Consider the following 17,745-nt stretch of genomic DNA (forward strand, 5'->3'; position numbering starts at 1 on the left):
AAAGAAAAACCTGAAATATTAAAATTAAATAGAGAAACAGGATAACAATGCCCCAATCCATAGGGCTCGAGGAGTCACTGAGGAGTTTGTTGAGTATAAAAATGATGTGAATCATATGTTATGGCCTTTGCAACACGCTTTATGTTGGCTTTTCCTTTAATTTGTCTTTAATCTGTAGATTTCGTAACTTGAGAAAGACTCTTTCGGTCTTTTTTGAACAGTGTGAAGACACAATCCAGTTGTTACTACCAACTTTGACTGAGTATACGTAGTGAAGAAATCGTCAACAGACAACAACGCATATTTTTTTGATGCTGTATTGCCAGCTTTCAATTTCAAAGTAGCTAAAATCTGCTCAAAAATGTCACCAGAACATCACAAGGAGTCTTAACTCTTGTAAAGAGTGATCTCATACGTTGTCTGTGCAAGCAGCTTATTATGACCCATAGTCACGTTTTATTGTTAGATGAACTTTAGCCGCTTTAGCAATTATTACGGGAGTAAAGGAGGAAATTATCAGTGACATAGTACATAGAGCAACAAAGTCTGCATCAGGAGGAGGTTGGGGTATATTGATAGGTTGTAAAAACCTCAATGCTGTTTGGTTCCCATTTGAAACCGAGAATCAACACTGTTTCTTTTATCCACAACCGTTTTACAATCTTAAGTGCGTGTTTATTACTGTAACCATGATCAGGTCCTCTAACCTTAAGGAAATACCTATTTTAACTCAAACCACCATCTGTTCCTAAACCTAACCAAGTAATTTTTGTGCCCAAACCTAACCAAACTGTGACTTTTCCACAACTTTAACCGAATGTTTATTATTGTTACCATGAAAATGAACGTATGTTATGCATGCCACTGGTATGTTCATATGGGTCATATGTGAGGGGAAGGACAAGCAGCCTATGTGGTTATTTAAGTTGGATAACTTGTTGGTCACACGTTAATTTGCATAAATCAAATATTTACAAACATACAACATGAAGTCAAGCTAAACTTAACAGACAACAAGCAGCAAGATAGCTCAGCTAGTTGTAATCTAGTTAACGGTGAATGTAACTTTGTACCAAAGATTGCATTTTTAATCCGATATCTGTGGTGTATATGGTGTTCTCAGGTCATATAATCTCCTCAAAAATGTGGACACACGTCCAAATTTTGAGAAATATTTATTATATTTTCTGAACTGATCAGGACATGTGACTTTTTAAATTCTATTTATGTAGGCCAGCAATAGCAATCGGGAGGTAAGAAGCTGAACCAGAAATGAAACAAACAGAAACAAACAAACAAAAAAAAAAGGCGCATGAGATCAGTAGAACTGGAACTTAAGTATTAACAACAAGGGGCGGGCTAAAGGTCGCTTAAGCCCCCAATATTTTCAGCAAAGCCCCAAATCATTTACTGTTCACACAAACATGGCGTTTTTCTACCAAACCCAGATCATAGCTGCATAGGAACCAATGTTGTTTTAAACTGAGTGACAGTGCCCTGCACGTGTGTCCCAGTACATGATGTTACCCAGTTTTTCGGTGTGTTGACTGATGACGACTGCTCATTTATTAGCTTTTAATTCAAATACAGAGTGGATGGAATATTTGTTCAAAACATTATGGAGCATAAGCATTTGGTAGCAGCTAATTTTGCTTTCTAATGAGCACTAATTATGTTGATTTTTCTTGTTGAATTTATCATTCCATACAGTACAGTATTTCACTGAGGTTTAATATTGTGCATTGGGGGAGTATTCAGCCCCCTTCAATTTATTCACATTGTCCTGTTGCATGCTGTTATGTTCGTTTTTTCCCTCATCAATACCTCATAATGAATAAGTGAAAAATGGATTTTAGAAATGTTTGCAAATTTATTAAAAAGAAAAAACTGAAATATCACATTGACATAAGTAAACAGACCCTTTGCTATGACACTTACCGTCCGAATGCACTTTAAAATGGCAGTTCAGTCAGATTACATGATTAACTTCTTAACATACTGTACATTATTTATAATAAAGCTTTGCTGAAATTAGTTTCATATTTACTCTGTAGCCACTTTACAAGTTACACCTATAAAATCTAATGCAATCCAATAATGCTCAGCCACTGTTTGACAGTTAGTACTGAGCTTGAAGTAATAATAATAATGATAATAATGATAATAATGATAATAATTTAATCATATAGAACTTATTCATATTGCAATATGTTTTGATCAACGCGTGACCTTAGACTCATTCAGGCATTTCAGGGCTAAGTCCTGGATCTCCCTGGCACTAGATCCGCCCCTAGTCATGAATAGAGAAGATCCAGAAGCATGAGAGCACATTCACGAATAATTATTGCTTAAAAAGTTGCTCTTTAAAAAAAGGAAAAAGTTTCTTAAGAAGTCTTCAAAGCTGCCGAACCTCGCGTGAATGTGAGTGAGTTCGGAACACTTTGTTCAACTGACAGAGTTAACATTAAGTAGCTAGAAAGAGAGAAATTGAGAGAAAATTGACGTTATTGCTGATAAAATCCACTGCTGCAATTGAAATTCTCTTAAATCTTAAAAGATTTTGATATAATAATGGTTGGATCATTAGCTCTACTCAGTATTATCACAGACCAAAACACTTTTTCCTCAGTATTATTGTGCATTGTTATACACCTGGTTCTATGGCTTTCTATGTTATTGGCTTTTACACAATAGAAATAAGAGCTTACGTGAATTTTTGTACTTCTTGTACAGTATGTTTCAGTGAGAATCCAAAATGCCAGCAGGATATTGGCTCAAAAAAAAAAACTCCCAATGACTTTGAAAGAGGAGTGAGGACCTCCTATTGGGCAACTTGCCCTGTCTTCATATGACAGACAGTATAATATACAGTCTTACAGGTCAGAATGCATGGCAAGTCCTTAGATGTGAACGTTGTTGCATGTTTTTATCTCTGTCATGTCTTTCCCTCTGTCTCTTTCAATTATACTAATGAAGCACAACATCCATGGATAAAAGGATAATAGTTGTCCAAAGTCCTCAGCCATACTTATTTCATTGGTCATTATGTCTCTGTTACTTTCCTTGAGACTGTTTGTACTATCAACATCAAGAAAGCACCTTAAATAAAACTGTGTCTAGTGAAATACTGAATGGGGCTGAAATGAGTTTTATCTCCACAAAAGAACTATGGTATTCTGCAATCTTTTATCCTCAAGGTCAAGATGTTTTCATTACACTTTCCTCCTTCAAGAAGGCATGTTTGTTTGTGAGGGCTTGGGAAATAAGACAGGCAAAGAATTGGAGGAAAATATGCAGTTGGCTAAAGAGAATGCAGTATTGATGAGACAACAGATATTCTACATTTCATAAACCTTGACCTACGCAAAAGAGGAAGAGGACATCAGAAAGAAAAGAGAGGAAATGAAACATGAAACAGAGGAAGAGATAAAAAGAGAACATACCAAGATGTTGAGACATAGAGACAGGAAGTGGGTAAGCATTTTTTTATTTCCATATCTTTCTGAGGACATCTTTTTATGCTAATCAGGTCCTCCATATGAACACAAGTGTGATATAGCCTGCTTTGCTGAAGCACAATGATTAGCATTTCAGTATTTCAGACTGCAGAGGCAGGGAAAATGCAGGAGAAAGGGCTTTCTTGCACCAATGCTCGGCCTTTTCAATTTAGTATTTATAAAACATTCAGTGAAAATTGAGTTCTAAATTTACCACAGACAATCACCAGCATATCAAGCTTGTGTATATATATATATGTATACATATATGACTGAGACTGTATACTATGTACTATATACAATACTGAGACCACTTTTCTCTCATGTCCCGTTCTGCTCCTTAGGTCATGTTTTTCTCAGTTTTGTCATTTGTTGCAGTGTTTCCTGTTTAAATTTGGTGTCACTAACTCTTCCTCTCGTTTCAGATCCCCACTTCCTGCCCTTGTGCGTTTCCCTCCTTCATGATTGTCTCTCCTCTCCCAGTGTATATTGTCTCTGAGCTCCCTTCCCTCTGTGCCAGTTCATCTTCATTCCTTGTGACAAGCGTTCAAGCGCGCTCCTAGTGTTAGTTTTCCTGGTTTTTGTTGGTTCATAGCCTAGTCTTTACCTCCTCTTTTACCCAGCCCTTTTTGGATTTGTTTGCCTGCCCTGTCCTGCCTGCCTGTGATTTTTGTGGAACCCTGAACTGTGTCCCGAGTCATGCATTTGAGTACTCTTGCATTGTGGCCGACAAACCGGCCGACTCTGCCTCTGTGCAAGCTTCTATCTGGTCTCAAGGCAGAAAGATTCAACGGTGCAGGGCAATATCTTACCTCTGTTTGTCACTGAATGAGGGAACTTAATGAACATCACGAGGGCTTCCAATCCTCCATCACCACCACAAGCTCCTTTGTCTCCTCCCCTGCCATCTTCCGTTGCTCATCTGTCCAGAATGGAGAGGTTTTCCAGTGACAGTGACAACAGCTGCACCTTCTTGGTACAGTGTTGGCTGCATTTTGAAATGCGCCCGAAATTCCCCCATCAACTAATCCTTGGATCTCTTCACTAACACATTTAAAAAAAATTTTTTTTTTTTACATTTCAATTTGTTTCCATTTTTACCTTGCTGGAAGATAGGATTATCCATCAATCCTCCTCACCCACAGGAGCTGGATTATTCTTCGTAGACAAAAAGGACACATCACTCTGCCCCTGTATTGACTATTCAGTCCTGAATGACATCACCATCAAAAGCAAATACCCCCTCCCTTTAATTTCCTCAGCTTTTCAGCTGTTACAAGGTGCTCCAAGGTAGACCTTAGAAAAGCCTATCGCTTTGTGAGGATTAGGGAGGGGGATGAATGAAAGACTGATGCTGTTTGGACTAAATAATGCCCCAGCTGTGTTTCAAGCGTTAGTGTATGATGTGCTTTGCATCATGTTCAACTAGTATGTCTTCGTTTACCTGGTTGACATCCTCATCTTCTCTCCAGATGAGCAAGCCCCCACAGACAGTGTGTCCAAGAAGTCCTGCATTTAATTCTACATCACCAGCTCTTTGTGAAAGCTGAAAAGTGAAAATTCACATCTCATCAGTTTCCTTCCTGGGCTTCATTGTCTCTCAGAACTGCATCCAAATTGAACCTGCTAAGATTAGTGCTAGCTGATTGCCGGGACCGCACTAGCAGAAAGCAACTCCAAGGTTTCCTATGTTTTACCAACTTTTACAGATGTTTCATAAGAAACTTCAGTTCTGCATGCCCTAACCTCCTCTCATGTCAAGTTTCAGTGGTACCACAAGAAGACCGAGTCTTCTGAAAACTTAAGACTTAAGTTTTACCTGTGCTCCCATCCTCAATTTCACTGCCCCTATCTCCAGTTTGTGGTGGAGATGGATACTTCGGATATAGGGGCTGTTCTTACTTCCGGACAGCTAAACGACTTAACCCCAGACAAGCAAGGTGGACTGTCTTTTTCAATAGATTCAACTTTACACTTTCTTACAGTCCAGGCTCCAAGAACATTAAACCTGATGCTCTGTTCCACCAGTTTGACTCCAATTCCTCCTGCAAGCTCCCTTCTTACATTTTGCCCTCCTCAGTACAATACAATCAATACAATATTGGGGGAAGTTACATGGGGGATAGAGGAGAGAGTCAAGCAGGCCAACACTAACACTGTGTTCTGTTCTGAAGTAATACAGACTGATTCTCAGTAAATCCAATTGTCATTTCCAGACTCTTGCTGTTTGAACAGAACTACGCTTTCTCTGTTGTTCCTGCTCATGTAGCATTACCACAGCTACCTGTGCTGTCCACTGCATGGCACGGATCATTCAGAAGCTGGAATCATTCTCCTGTTAACTAAAATACTTTTCACTGTTTCTACCTCGAGGGGAGAAGCTAAGACTTTGGATAAAGTGGTAATATGTCTTTAGAAAACATTTAAAGGAAGATTATGGTGGATACCCACTGACAATAGCGATAATTGTGAAACGTAACGTTACTCATACTTTCTGATTGCATTATTAACATTAATTAGCTTTCTTACAATGTTGCGTGCTGGCTTGCATGTTTTTATAGTTTGTCCAAGCTTTTTTGTTCCTTTGTCTAATTCTTATTCCTCACTAATTCTCAGTGGATTGTAGGTGATAATAGTCCATAAATCTGTTTCTTACAAGAACGGGTAACACCAGACTACATAATGTTATTAATTACAAGATGTTTCTTATTAATGGTAGTGGACAAGGTAAAGTGGCTAAGTAAAGACATAAACAAAAGATATGTTTTTACAAGTCAGAAGCAAGGCTACAGTGTGTGATTGCAAAGATGAATTCAGGTTGTTGAATAAGACTGCATTAAAACCCTGACTTGTTCACTTGTTAATCTTTACATTATGAATTTGTTTTTTTATTCTTTGACAAAAGATGTAATACATTTTGTCATAGAAAATTATTTTCATTTACTTTTAGAATATTTTTCATCATAGTTTTTAGAGAGACGAAATTAACACTGGTGTAAAGAGCGGAGGAAGGTTTGAACTCTCAGACTGTCTTTTTTCATTTTTCTCACAACAACTTCCATCACATTTTATTTGTGCAAATAAATATAACAAAATTCATGCCTTTAAGGAGGGACTATCCACAAGTGTGCAACATTATCACCTTTAGAGAGTTTATTGTTATTTTTGCCCTGACTTCAGGCGCAGTTCTGAACAGCTATATAAACACTTTTGCCATCAAAAATATTTCAACAACACGCCGTACAAACTAGTCAGTTTCCTCCCTTATGACAGGTATTATTCTAGTACATTACAGTGTGTTCAGAAAGAAAGACAGGAGTGCACAAAATTAGACATAAAATTCACCCAGGGCATTCACACTACAGTCAAGACACATCTGTGCATCTGGAAAATATTTCAGCTCCAGTGAAACATTTGCACTTATCCCAGGGCATCATGAATGTACTTTATAAGCATACAGAGACGAGAGGAAAAAGGAGAGAGAATGGAAGACAATAACAGACAATAATTTGAGTTCCTGCTGACTTATGAGATCATTCAGAGTGAAAAGCGCTCTGTCCATATGCTACTGTCTAGCTTACAGCTAATGTTGGTGCAGCCTGTGACTTATATATATGTATATATGTCACACTTTAGTGTCTATATTTGTTCACACATACAATTAACAATTATCTTTCCTGTAACTGTGTTATCTACAGGCAAGAAGAGTACTAATTTACACTACCAGTCAAAAGCGTTAGAGCATGCGCATTTTTCCCGTTTTTATTGAAAGATTTATGCAGTTCAAGTCCAGTGAATGACCTTAATGGTTTAAAAAAGGTTTAGGTCACCAAAATCTGAAAAATCATATAAATTTCATAGGAAACAGGCCTTTTTCAGGGATTAAGAAATTAGTTAACTTTCAGCTTTCCTGCAGCAATGGAAGTAAATGAACCCTTGAAAGTTAACGTAAACAATTCCTACAAGTACCCAAACTTTTGTTTATTACTTACAAACCCTCTGTCTGTATAAAGGCAGTGTTTGAAGAAGAGAAATTCTTAGAAGAAGACATAGGTGGTGGCTTGACATGATGGAAGACCAGCACAGTCTCCAGCCTTAAACCCTATGGAGCTGGTTTGGAATGAACTGGACAGAAGGTGAAAGCAAAGCAAACTACGAGTGCAATATAGATCAAATTTCAGATTCCATGATTCCTTTAAAAAAAAAATCTTTACTATTTATTTGTTAAATGCTTTAATTTGAGAGTACACTGACACATTACACTACACAAATTTCAGTAACAAAAGGAAGAATGGAGGCGTTCTACAACTTTTTACTGGTAGTGTAATTTTAACACGTGTGCCACTTACCCGCAATGAGTGTTACAGCTGCAGTGTTTAAGTATGTTTATGAGTATGTTACACCCACCTGAGGCTTTGGACCTAGAAAAATTTTAAATCTTTGACCCCTTGCAATACAGTTTAAATGATAACCCTCTCCAAGAACAAGTATATCAGTTGGACACCAATAAACTGAGAGGTGTGACAGTGGAGTCATATGGACCTGCCCAGTCCCGTTAACCTGTATCAACAACAGTCTTTAAGGAGCAACCATCACCACACCCGCCCACTGATATCAGTGGCTCAAAAATCAGGGTTATAGCAGTCAAAAAGGTTCTACCATATCCCTAGAACACAAAGGGCAGGAGTACATCAATATATTAATATGATGGCCTACCAGTGGATATATATTTTTGAGAAGGTCACCCAGTTCTTTTCCACAGAGCTTTAATAGATTAAAAAGTAACATTCTTCATCACTGCCTGCTTCCTTGCTGCATTTTCCCTTTCTGTGGACAAACTGCAGGTTGGGGGTAATGACCAAAGGTTAGGGAAATGGGCTATGACTCTCCTACAAGGGCAGACTGGTGGCAAAAAGCAGCCTGGGAATTTGCTGTCAAGCGGCCTCTGTTTGACACACAACAATCTGTTTTAGCCTCACAAACAATTTGTTTTGTTTGTGAGGCTAATATGTAAAACACTGAAACAAATTTTCCAAGGTTTTCCTCAACATACTTGTCTGTACAGAAAGCACAAATAAAAGTTTAATTAATGTAAAGATCACGTGACACCTAATTTGCCTGCCGTCATTATTAGAATTATTCAATTACATATTCACACAAAGCACACTATATTTACAGCAAACTAAATTCACATAAAGAACACTATATTTACACAATATCTCACAAAGCATTATATTAACACTATATCACACAAAGCATACTATATTCAAAATGGGTTTTGTTTGTTATTTCCATTCTGAAGGCTAGAATGTAAAATGTTGGGGTTTCATATGTCTGAGTCCGAGAATGGCCCTCACAAAACTGGCCCACCAGGAAGATTCCCGAACGTCCCCATGGCCAGTCCGTGCCTGCTCACCTCTCACATTCTTTGATGGTCTGCATGACTCCAGAGCAATAAAGCATGCAGAAAAGGTCACTGCTGGCCACCACTTGTAGAACATATGTGAGTCAAATGGTGCCCATTAGGCATGGCCAAATTATTACACCACCACATGATGTTTCTTCCCCAGTGCCATGATCCTTTAAACTGGCCAGACTGAGCAAACCTCTCACCTTACAGACATGAAAGTAGTATTAATCTTCTCATCAAACTCTCGACAAGAAAGTGAGTATTTTCCCAAAATATCCAACTATTTTTTGCATATCACACTAACACAAGATCTAGCCTACATACAGTTTCCATGACCTCACATTGAGGGGTGATTAGTTGGAAAATCCAAATATACTCATCAAATCCAAAGCAGTTTGTCCCTAAACTAACCGGCATCAGGTTTAATACAAAAAATTCAAGCTGTTCAACCCACATCTTGGGAGGTAAACTTAATGAAGTGGCCCCTGATTATTTATAAGGGTTGCCGCCAAATTCATTGATAGAAAGATCTACATCAACCAGGTCACTTATGTTCAGTACTCCACAGAAGTTCAGTTGTGCAATCACTTGTTAATTTCTATGCACCTACCCCTTGAAAAGCAACAGCTGATTGAAACATGCAGGTCACATGAAGATTCAAGGGCTCTGATTATCTCATTGTACTTTCATTTGTATTTGTATTTCTAATATTGATACTTGAAAACTAAGTGTCTTGCCAATTTCCCATAGATACAGGCTATTGGTGGTACTTTAGAAGTACCACCAAAAATTGGACATTAAAATTTGAATAATAAACCTCTGGTGGAGAAAAATAAAACAGTGAATGAAATTATACAAAGCTTTCTTGACGAAGGTCAAGCCATTATAAGACCTCTGTCTGCTCCAAACCCCTATCTACTATAGCTGCTGTTTTCTGAGTTCTTGCAAGTATTTTTTTTATGTTTGTTGGAGTTTAATCCATGTGTGCATTTGTGTATATGCTTTCATGTGTATGAATTATGTTGGTTTGTCCAGTTACTTTTTTGGCCTCTTAAAATGGAGGGGCTATGTATAAAAATGTTGGTAATTCCTACACACTTTATGTAATATTTTTGTTAAAACCTTGAATTAAAGTTGAAAATCTATACTTCGATCACATCTTGAAGGCTTTGTTTCAAATCCATTGTAATGTCATACAGACATTGTATCATGAGACAAAATTACGAAAATTGTGTCACTGTTCTAATACTTATGTACCTAACTCTATATGTGTACCTGTGCATATGTGTGTGTGTAAAGGCCTCACACAGTTTGACCCCTCCTCATTAATCTCCTCTTGAGAAGAAACGAGCTCCATCCATCATGTTAACATTCCAGAGGGAGACCCCACTACAGAACTGGCTAAAAGATGCTCATCATCTTCCTATACTTCCCTCTTTACACACTTGCCAAAAATCCTTGTCTCCACGCTCTTCTACATGCCGGGCAAAAACATACCTCTCCTTGGCATCTACCCCCACTCTTCCCCTCTTTTCTTCTGCCAAAACACAATCTTCTGCCAATTTCTTAGACCAAAGGATGCAGTCAACTCCCCCAGCCAAACACTGAATGTAACAACCTTGAAATGCCAGGCTCACACCAGACTTGGCCACAACAGAATATGTTTTACTTTCCTGCCAAAATAGCCTGTTTGGCTAACCTTTTTTCTACCAACATCATGTAATAGAGACTTTGTCAAAAGGTGCATCTAGTGGATTTAGTAGCATCTTTTTGCCATGCATGGCACTGTTGGCTGGTGGGTCAGTCAAACACTTTGGTCCTAGACTAAAATATCTTAACAAGAATCAGATTATATCAGCTGTAGCTAGCTAATTAAGATAATGTTAGCTCCATGAGTAGGTTAAAAATCTGTTTTCAGCTGACCCATTTTAAAATGGGAACTAAAGGGACTTATGTAGTTAATGGCAACATAAGATCCTTAAGATGTCTCGTGAACATTGGATGTAATTTAAAAAGGCAGAAACACATCCGTATACAGTGAGACTGTCTGTGTCCCAGTGTGTTGAGGCACAATTCCATGAAAGAATATACACCATTTGTGAATTTCTGAAAATCGTCAACATCATCATGAACTGAAACAAAATGGAAACTTCAACGACTCTGCTTATTATGTAGCAAAACTTACTAACTGTGCAAGGTGGCCCTTAGTCAAGGTTGGTGACTGAAAACCCAACGGCTTCTCCAACCTGTTTCTAAAACTGTAAATGTGTCAGATTTGTGAATGTTTAAACAAACCTCTGTAGATCTACTTAGATTTGTAAGACTACATGTATTCATTGGAACATCATGAATATTTATAAAATTAGGAAATCGAATGCTACTGTGGAGCTTAGAGGATAGTTTGCTGCCTTGACAGAGTCCTGCACTGGCTCTTTCACTTAAGACTGTTACACATATTTTACACATCCTCACACATATTTGCAGATCTCCTGCATAGTGGGAGTGTAGCAATATTTACACCTGAAACACAAATAGTTGCTTCTTTTCAGCTAAATATAAGAAGATTAAGTAGACATGAGAGAAAGTTGTAGTTTTAGCTGGTTCCTGCTAAAATGTTTTAGAACACGAATTAGTGGGTTATTGGTACTGGATCATCTGATACTATTAATCTGTGAATAATTTCGGCCCTAAAAAACAGATAAAAGTATTCCTCATCCTGATGTCCAAGCTATGCCAATAGAAACCACGCCTTTTTCATATAGATTTTAACAGACATGAACTAGTAATTTCTTCAAAAAATTGTGTCAGTATGTCTGTATGTGTGAACATATGCATAATGCCCCCTCTACTCTCTCGGCACTGTCTTGTCTTTTGCATTGAATAAGTCTGTGTCTCTCCTACGCTTTCCTTTCTTTCTGCTCCCTCCTCAGACCTTGATTTTCGCTCACTATCTTGTGCCTTTACAGAGAAGATAAAGTAGAGAGGAGAGAGAGAGAAATTAGAGGTAAAGCAGAGGGAGCTGTGATCAGGATTGGCTGTGCTCACTACCAAACCATGGCAACCCATCAGTGTTACCTTGAACCAGACAAGAGGGGCGCCATTGTAGGTAAAGCTTGAAAGACACACTGTATACATCCCTCAAAGCAAGCAAGCTCAAGTGTGACAGCTAGATAAAGTCACAACTAAGAGTAGCAGCATTTGATGTGTGAAATTGAATGTGTGAAATTATTGATGACTGACATTTCTCTTACTTTCTGTGTCTCTCTCTTTCACTCACTCTTCAGGTTATGTAGAGAGCATATTTATGTTTCCATTCCTCCATCATATGTTACAACAATGAGCACATTTTTGGCCTGTAACAACATGAAGAAAAATAGACGTAATACTTTTTGGAACTTAATGAAACATCAAAAAACCTTGAACATACTGGTGATATGATGCTTTGGTACCCTGTTTGAATCATGTTTCTATTTTCAACAACTACTGCCATGTACCGGATACCTGTAGCAGTTGCTAGGAGCAGTTAACATTTGTTATGTTGATCAAATTTGTGTTATTTCTGTAAATTGACTTGAAACTGACTTTACAGCCCCATTTTTGATCTTGCCAAAAAAGCTCAGATTGACTCTGCAAGATGTGAGCAGTGATTCAGAAGTCTGGCACCAGGTTCCTATCGTAATGGACCATTTTCAGCCAATCCCAACAACAACAACTCCAGAATAAATCTTTTCTAATAAAATAAGCTGTACTTTCATGCATGCTAAGAGCATCCTGCCAGTTTGAATTTGATGATTATGCACTGAGTACAAAAATTAAAGATGAGCAAGGAGTATGAGAAAGCACTACCTCAAGTATTTTACAGTATTAGTACTGCACTATTAGCCCACAGATACTCATTTCAGTGTCACACCATCAAAATAGCCCTCCACCTCCACAGACTTCACATACAGACTGAAGCAGACACACAAACGGGTTATCAAATGGGTTTAATTAAGTGTAGTGATCAATAAGACTTTAAATGAAACACACTTATCATTGTAACCCCCAACCCCACCCCACCTCCCAAACACACACACACACACACACACACACACACACACACACACACACACACACACACACACACACACACACACACACACACACACACACACACACGCGCACACACACCCAGCCTGCAACTCAGTTTTGGTCCTGGCTGACCACACAGTAGAAAAGTATAACATGGTTTTTAGTGAGTGTTTGTTGGTGTGTTTTTTGCATTTCTCCAATGGAGACATGGGGAGTATGGGAACACTAATAGCTGAGGTCACAGGGAGCACTAACACTGACAGAGAGAAAGAACAAAAGGAGAGGTGTAGAGTGTGTGGTTAAAGGGGTGGGCTTGGGTTTAATGTATTTATGGAGGCCACAATTTATCCATCATTATTACTGCCGTGATGATACTTCAGCCTGCTCCAGCGCTGGCACCTACAGTGTGTGATTCTCTGTGGTAATTGATAAACCACACCTGGAGCTTCTCTCACTATGACAAACTTTTGCTGCCTTCAAATGGAAGATTTTTGACATGGGAAATTGAGTACTGGATATTTAAGTCATGCTGCTATATGACTGACAACAAAAACAAACATCTTGTATGGTTTTTCAACAGTGGTCAATGATTTTGTCTTTTTTTGCATTTCAACATTTTAAAAATGTTATCATATGTCCCACCTGCTGCTTTCAGCTCTCAGAAACCTTTCTTGGAGCTCAATCAACCATTGTTTGTACAAAAGCTGTATTGGCCCACTGGCTACCATTGAAAAATCAGTGACATTTCAATGGAAAAATGGGTTTTCAGTGCACAGTTGGAGGCTTTGAATTTTCAGTCAACAATTTTGGCAGAATTGACCATCAGGTTGTCCATATATCACCACGAAGACAACTGAAACAAATTTTAAAAAACGCAAGGATAGTGCTCGGGCGAGAGTTTACAAGCAGTCTGAAATGCCTTGGTGTATGTAAAAAGCTTGAATTCTCAGCAGTTGTAGAGGTTAGAGTGAAGCGACTGACAGTGATATTGTTACAACAAAGTCATGTTGTGCAGTGATACATTAAAATATTGCTGATTGTTCCTTTAAATGCACAGTATTATTATTTCTTGATGTTGATATAGATTTTTTTATGTACTTTCTACATAATGAGAAAAACAGGAAAAAAGTTGTTTAACCTGACTTGACATAAGTGTTATGCCCTTTGTGTGTCAAAGGTAGACCTGTACTTTCACGGTATTGCCCTCCATATTAGCTGCAGCTTACCTCAGCACATACATGTACTCTATGTCCCAGTACAATGGAGCTCTACTAAAGGTAAAATAGATGACACTGCAGGTCAAGAATGTCAAATCCCAAAAATCCTTTATGTGATGTATTTTCATCGAAATACAGTACCTCAAACATTATGTTCTCTGCTAGTAAAATACAGGGGGAGGAGAGGGATTTTTAGTGAGGACAACAAAAAAAATAAACAACAAAAAAAATAATTTTTTATTGCTCTTGAGCTTTGATTTAACAGAAAAAGCACTCTCTGACTAGTTTGTGTCACTGTCCTCAAAACAGACATATTTTAGGACATGTGAGTGTGCATGTGTTTGTTTGTCTATACTTTTGTGTGTTAGCATTGTGATAGATTTGTAAGTAAAAGTCCCATTCATTTTTCACATAGACAATGTTATGCATTGTTGGAGCACTTCTATGGATTAGATCGACGCAAAACTCACTAATTTGGAGAAAAAAACATAATGACAGCAGGAGTAAGAAAAAATGTTTTTAGAAAAAACAATGGGAGGGGAGGATAAACTGCCACCCAAGTAAATATCAAGAGACGGATAAATAAAATAAATGGAAAGAGAGGGTGAATGATTGGAATAAGAAGAGGTAAAGCAGAATAGATAGAGGAAAGCAGGGATGAAGACAGACTCGGGAGAAAGTGGAGACAGAGCAGAGACGTAGAGTTAGAGGAGGAGGAGAGGTGGTGGTGTTAGGTCTGGGCAGGGAAGGAAGAGAGCTGTGGAGGCCAGAAAAACAAGTAGAGAATAAACAGATCGAAGGACAGAGGAGAGAAAAACAGGCTGAGAGGGAGAAAGAGGCACGGAGGGCTGGAGGCAAACTCAGCATGAGCTGGAGAGGGAAGACAGTGGGAGACAGAGAGAGGAAATAAATGGGGAGAAATAAAGAGAGAATGGCAGCTAAAAGAGGAGGTAGAAAATTAAAAATCAAAACTAAAATGGAAACAAGAAAGGAAGACAGAGAGTGAGGATGAATGTCCAAACAAAGCAAACAAGACTATAAAAAACAACTTCCTGTGTCAACATATGGTAATTGGCTCTGTATGATTAAGAGACAAGAAGACAGACAGAATAACATCAAGAAAAAGACAAGTTAAGAAAAACAGATAAGCAGAGAAAACGTCACATAGACCTGAGATAGAAAAGACTGGAAGAGAGAGACAAGATTCTCATGAAAGACAGAGACAGAGAGACATAACAGGAAGACAGAGACCGAGATAGACAATCTAGGTAAGTAGCAGAGAGAAACAGACTGATGGAGATAAAATAAAATAAGAAGGAGAGATGTTGAACTGGCTGTCAGAGCTCTTCTGTCTTTATTACTTTTCTATAGAGCTATTTGGGAGGAACAAAAGGGAGAGTGTGTCTTTAGTGTGTGTGGGTCCTGAGTGCCCAAGGCTACCAGGAACCTGCATGTGTATATGTGTGTGTGCTCACAAACAAAAGACACACACACACACACACACACACACACACACACACACACACACACACACACACACACACACACACACAGTCACACACACACACAGTCACACAGTCACACACACACACAAACGCATACACACAGGAACAGGGTGTTCACTGCCTGCTGATGGGGTCTTTTCATTGGAGCCCAAGGCTCAACCTTCAGCTAATATAAGAGAAGCACAAGGCCAGCGGGACTGAATAGGAGACACACACACTCACATCACACTCAAGCACACACACAAATGAACACGTCTTCCTACGCCTCCCCTCCATTTCTCCTTCTCTGTATCCCTCCTCCATACTTTTTCCTCATGTTTTTCTGTCCTGTAATACTTCTGCAGTAGATGAGAAGGCCTTATATTTTAGCCTCTGCTTTCTGTTTTCTGTTTTTTTGTTGTAGTGTTTAGTAATTGTAACACTAGTGTGTGTAACTGAAAGTGAACTTGATGGAGTTGTCTTGTGCTTGCATCCCAATCACTTAACCTTAAAAGACCTACCATCTCAAATAATAATTAAAATAATTAAGGGGACTTGCTCCTATAAAATAACAATCCTTTTCAATAACAATAAGAATTTTAGCTCTGATTGACCTCTCTTGTTTGCTCAGCAAGATGAGCTATTCTGTATTATTATACATACTCTCATGAAAAATTATTTGGCTAGACAAAATTCCTCCTTCGGCTCCTACCATTTGAGTTCAATAATTCCAAAAAGTAAGCAAAAGAAGTTTAATTTCAAGATACAGATAGTGATGGACTGTTTTTTAATTTCAATCACTCACTCACAGTTCTGACTGCAACGGAGAAGGAACGCTTTACTGAAATGCTGCTAACTGGGTATTGTTTGGTTCATTCAAGTCTGTGCCATCCATCTAAGTGTGGCATTATTATTTTATGTGCCATATGGGCATGTTTTCACAAATAAAACAGCTTATGGCTTTATGCTTTGACTCGGATGGCTCATTGGGCTAGTCTACTTTAAAGCAGCTTTGGCTGCCAACACTAGAATTACTCAAACTTGGTTGATTATTATTGTTGGTAACTTTACTGTTACCGAATGCATCGCCCTGTTAAAGTAGTAACAAGGTTTGTGATGCACTGTGTGTTTCGCAGATTGCATTTGCAATGTCGACATTGCTTCTTTCACAGCCCCATCAGTTTTTAATGAATTTTTAAATGGAATTTCATACAAATCTTAGGATCAATATATCTCTGATTCTTGTATCAATTTTAATGAGATATGTCTCTGCTAACCTTTAAACCCCTACAATAATGACTGAGTTACTATACCTACTACTAGAAAAAAAAACAAGAAAAAAAGAATAAAACATGTCTGTGTGTCAAAGGTTTGGTGTCACAGCTGGATGCTACTTTTGTTTTACTGTTTGTTCATTTTACTGTTCTGCAGTTTTGTTAATCTGTTTATCATTTAACCATGGTGGGTTTTGTCAACCCTGGGACAATTAGTCAATTGGTAAAATGACATATTATCAGATGGCAAGTATTTTGATTATTGAACAGTCTTTTTATTTGGCATTTTTCATGAAAAAATATCATGCTCATGTTTCAGACCTCCCACTTTGGTGGATTTGCTGCTATATATACTGTATCATTATAACTGGAATACCATTGGGGTTTGGACTGAAATTAGTAATCAATATTATTATTAGTTTCTGCCATAGTTTTATAAGACCTGTTTATACATTTCAATCATGCATCACACTTCTTGAGAAACTGAATCTGTCATGTCATGACATTTATATTTCTTTGCTTCTACAAAGCCCACAACAGCCAGTAACATTCCTTCAAATGACAAAATCTATGCTGTTGCCTGTATTTCTAATAACCAGGAGGTGGTGTGAATTGTAGATTAAACTTGGCTCAAAGTTAACTTTGGCTATTGTTAGTACCTCTGCGCTCCCTCATTGTTGTATGTCTATCCACACTGCTCTCTGCATCTCCTAGACACGCTGTTGCACTCCTGTATGCCAACACTGCAAAATGCAAAAGCTAGTCACTATTCAGCTTTGCCTACTCTACACA

Source organism: Xiphias gladius, chromosome 8 (assembly GCF_016859285.1).
Source record: "Xiphias gladius isolate SHS-SW01 ecotype Sanya breed wild chromosome 8, ASM1685928v1, whole genome shotgun sequence".
In the NCBI taxonomy this organism is placed as follows: domain Eukaryota; kingdom Metazoa; phylum Chordata; class Actinopteri; order Istiophoriformes; family Xiphiidae; genus Xiphias; species Xiphias gladius.